Raw genomic sequence first — 5,175 nt, 5'->3', positions numbered from 1 at the left:
TTTACAGATGAGGCACAGAGAGGTGAAGTGACTTGTCCAAGGCCACACAGCAGACAAGTAGGGGAGCCGGGATTAGAACCCATGACCTTCTGACTCACAAGCTAACGCTCAGTCCACAGTGCCATGCTGCTTCTTGGATGTTTCCCATTCCTCCCCTCTCCTCTGTGCACAATCCCCGGGTACCCTAACCCAAGCCCATCTAAGGCCTGTCCCAATCTAGCCTTTTTTTTTTTTATGGTATTTGTTAAACGCTTACTATGTGCCAGGCACTGTACTAAGAAGTCCTGGGATAGACACATCATCATCATCAATCGTATTTATTGAGCGCTTACTATGTGCAGAGCACTGTACTAAGCACTTGGGAAGTACAAATTGGCAACATATAGAGACAGTCCCTCCCCACCAGTGGGCTCACAGTCTAAAAGGGGGAGACAGAGAACAAAACCAAACATACTAACAAAATAAAATAAATAGAATAGATATGTACAAATAAATTAAATAAATAAATAAATAAATAGAGTAAAAAAATATGTACAAACATATATACAGGGTAATCAAGTTGGACGCAGTCTGTGTTGCGAAAAGGGCTCATGATCTTAATCCCCATTTCACAGATGATGCAACTGAGGCTCAAACAAGCAGACAAGTGGCGGAGCAAGTCACTAAACTTCTCTGTGCCTCAGTTCCCTCATCTGGAAAATGGGGGTTAAGACGGTGAACCCCCCGTGGGACAACCTGATCACCTTGTAACCTCCCCAGCGCTTAGAACCTCCCCCTTCTAGACTGTAAGCCCACTGTTGGGTAGGGACTGTCCCTATATGTTGCCAACTTGTACTATCCAAGCGCTTAGTACAGTGCTCTGCACACAGTAAGCGCTCAATAAATACGATCGATTGATTGATTGCTTTGCACATAGTAAGCGCTTGGCTCAGTGGAAAGAGCCCGGGCTTTGGAGTCAGAGGTCATCGGTTCAAATCCCCACTCCGCCACTTGTCAGCTGTGTGACTTTGGGCAAGTCACTTAACTTCTCTGTGCCTCAGTTACCTCATCTGTAAAATGGGGATGAAGACTGTGAGCCCCCCGTGGGACAACCTGATCACCCTGTAAACTCCCCAGTGCTTAGAACAGTGCTTTGCACATAGTAAGCGCTTAATAAATGTCATTATTATAATAAATGCCATATAAGAGGCAGCGTGGCTCAGTGGAAAGAGCCCGGGCTTTGGAGTCAGAGGTCATGAGTTCAAATCCCAGCTCCGCCAATCGCCAGCTGGGTGACAAGTCACTTCATTTCTGCTGAGAAGCAGCGTGGCTCAGTGGAAATGAGCCCGGGCTTTGGATTCAGAGGTCATGGGTTCAAATCCCAGCTCTGCCAATTGCCAGCTGGGTGACAAGTCACTTCATTTCTGCTGAGAAGCAGCGTGGCTCAGTGGAAATGAGCCGGGGCTTTGGAGTCAGAGGTCATGGGTTCAAATCCCGGCTCTGCCAGTTGTCAGCTGTGTGACTTTGGGCAAGTCTCTTAACTTCTCTGGGCCTCAGTTCCCTCATCTGTAAAATGGGGATGAAGACCGTGAGCCCCCCGTGGGACGACCTGCTCATCTTGTAACCTCCCCAGCGCTTAGAACAGTGCTTTGCACATAGTAAGCGCTTAATAAATGCCATCATCATCATCTTTCTGACTCTTGGGCCTCTGCTGTATCCAGTAGGGCTTAACAAATGTTATGAAATAAAAAGGAAAGGGCAGAGGGGGGGACAAGGCCTGAATTCCCTCCCTCCTCAAATCCAACGGACAACGACTCTCCCCACTTTCATCCTGTCTAAACCCTCTTTTCCTCTTCTCCCACTCCCTTCGGCGTCACCCTTCCTTCATCTCCCGCAACCCCACGGCACTTATGTCCATAATCCGTAATTTATGTCTATCAATGCCTGTCTCCCCCTCTAGACTGTAAGCTCGTCGTGAGGGAATGTATCCGTTTATTCTCGTATTCCCAAGCGTTTAGTACAGTGCTTTGCCCGCCGTAAGGGCTCCCTAAATACGACTGAATGAATGGGATGAAGTGTACAGAATCTTGAAGGGTGCGGACGGGGAGAACGGGAAACTGTGGCTCGCCCAATCCCATATTTCCAGTAATGAGGAACCACTGAAGCTTGACAGCGGTGAGGTCACAATAAACACGAGGAAAAATTATTTTGTTTGGGAAGAGGCAAACGGCCCGCACTCGTTCTCTCAGCAAGCTGGGAAACAGTATGGCCTAGTGGGAAGAGCAGGAGACTGGGAATCAGAGGGTCCTGGGTTCTAATCCTGCCTCGGCCACTTGTCTGTTCATCATCATCATCATCATCATCAATCGTATTTATTGAGCGCTTACTATGTGCAGAGCACTGTACTAAGCGCTTGGGAAGTACAAATTGGCAACACATAGAGACGGTCCCTACCCAACAGTGGGCTCACAGTCTAAAAGGGGGGAGACAGAGAACAAAACCAAACATACTAACAAAATAAAATAAATAGAATAGATATGTACAAATAAAATAAATAGAGTAAAAAATATGTACAAACATATATACATATATACAGGTGCTGTGGGGAAGGGAAGGAGGTAAGATGGGGGGGATGGAGAGGGGGACGAGGGGGAGAGGAAGGAAGGGGCTCAGTCTGGGAAGGCCTCCTGGAGGAGGTGAGCTCTCAGCAGGGCCTTGAAGTCTGTTGTGTGACTTCAGGCCAGTCACTTAATTTCTCTGCACTTGTTTCCTCAAAAGTCGACCAATCAGTGGTATTAGAAAAGCAGCGTGGCTCGGTGGAAAGAGCCCGGGCTTTGGAGTCAGAGGTCATGGGTTCAAGTCCCGGCTCTGCCAATTGTCAGCTGGGTGACTTCGGGCAAGTCACTTCACTTCTCTGGGCCTCAGTTCCCTCATCTGTAAAATGGGGATGAAGACTGTGAGCCCCCCCGTGGGACAACCTGATTGCCTTGTAACCTCCCCACACTTAGAACAGTGCTTTGCACATTGTAAGCGCTTAATAAATGCCATTATTATTATTATTATTTCTTGAGCACTGACTGTCCGTAGAGGACTGGGTTAAGTGCTTGGGAGAGTACATCACATCAGAGTTGGTAAGAATAATAACAATAATAATGATAATTATTAAGCACTTACTATGTGCCAAGCATTGTTCTAAGCGCTGGGACAGATGCAAGTTATCAGGTTGTACCACGTGGGGCTCACAGTCTTAATCCCCATTTTGCAGATGAGGGAACTAAGTCACAGAGAAGTGAAGTGACTTGCCCAAAGTCATACAGCTGACAAGTGGCAGGGCCGGGATTTGAACCCACGACCTCTGACTCCCAAGCCCGGGCTCTTTCCATAAAGCCACGCTGCTTGGTAGACACATTCCCTGCCCACGAGGAGCTTAAAGTCTAGAGGGAGACCACTTTTCCTCTTAAATCCCAGAATGCTGTTCTAAAAAACTGATCAAATCAGGAGAGGTGTTAAATAATAATAATGGTATTTGTTAAACGCTTACTATGTGCAAAGCGCTGTTCTAAGAGCTGGGGAGGTTACAAGGTGATGAGGTTGTCCCACGGGGGGCTCACAATCTTAATCCCCATTTTACAGATGAGGTAACCGAGGCACAGAGAAGTTAAGTCCTTAGAACAGTGCTTTGCACATAGTAAGTGCTTAATAAATACCATCATTATTATTATTATTAAGTGACTTACCCAAAGTCACACAGCTGACAATTGGCAGAGCTGGGATTTGAACGCATGACCTCTGACTCCAAAGCCCGGGCTCTTTCCACTGAGCCATACTGCTTCTATCAGCGCTTAGAACAGAGTGCTTTTTACATAGTAAGCGCTTAATAAATGCCATCATTATTATTATCTATAAAGTGGGGATTAATGACTTGTTCTCCTATCATAAATTGGGAACCCTTGGAGGGACACTGTCTGTGTCTAATTTTCACCTGTATACTCAATCAATCGTATTTATTGAGCGCTTACTGTGTGCAGAGCACTGTACTAAGCGCTTGGGAAGTACAAGCTGGCAACATACTCTTTCCCAGCACTTAATGCGCTTCTCTGAGGAAAGTATGCTCTTAATAATTAATCCATCAATGATATTTATTAAGTGCTTACGCTGTGCAGAACACTGTACTAAGTGCTTTGGAGAGTACGATACAATTCATCATCATCATCAATCGTATTTATTGAGCGCTTACTATGTGCAGAGCACTGTACTAAGCGCTTGGGAAGTACAAATTGGCAACACATAGAGACAGTCCCTACCCAACAGTGGGCTCACAGTCTAAAAGGGGGAGACAGAGAACAAAACCAAACATACTAACAAAATAAAATAAATAGAATAGATATGTACAAGTAAAATAAATAAATAAATAGAGTAATAAATATGTACAAACATATGTACATATATACAGGTGCTGTGGGGAAGGGAATTCAGTTGGGAAATACATTTCCCACCCACTACGAGAAGCAACACGGCCTAGTGGCTCGAGCACAGGCCTTGGGGGGTCAGGAGGACCTGGGTTCTAATTCCAGCTCTGCTACTTGTCTGCTGTGTGACCTTTGGGACAGTCACTTCACCTCTCTGTGCCTCATTGACTTCATCTGTAAACTGGAGATTAAGACTGTGAGTCCCATGTGGGACATGGACAATGTCCAAGCCGATTTGTTTATATCTACCCCAGCGCTTAGTACAATGGCTGGCACATAGTAAGCACTCAACAAATACTATAAAAACCCCCCACAAAAAAATGAGTTTACAGTTTAGAGGGCATAAATACTTCTACTATCTCTACTACTACTATTAGACTGTGGGCCCCTTCAAGGACCAGGATTGTATCTTATCTGTTTATATGTATATATGCTTGTACATATTTATTACTCTATTTATTTATTTATTTATTTATTTATTTTGCTTGTACATATCTATTCTATTTATTTTATTTTGTTAGTATGTTTGGTTTTGTTCTCCGTCTCCCCCTTTTAGACTGTGAGCCCACTGTTGGGTAGGGACCGTCTCTATATGTTGCCAATTTGTACTTCCCAAGCGCTTAGTACAGTGCTCTGCACATAGTAAGCGCTCAATAAATACGATTGATGATGATGATGATCTGTTTATCCTGTATCTCTCCAGGGCTCAGTACAGTGTTTTTTTTTT

Source organism: Tachyglossus aculeatus, chromosome 16, assembly GCF_015852505.1.
Source record: "Tachyglossus aculeatus isolate mTacAcu1 chromosome 16, mTacAcu1.pri, whole genome shotgun sequence".
Lineage (NCBI taxonomy): Eukaryota > Metazoa > Chordata > Mammalia > Monotremata > Tachyglossidae > Tachyglossus > Tachyglossus aculeatus.
The sequence above is the reverse complement of the archived record's forward strand: the minus strand, read 5'-3'. Positions refer to the sequence as shown.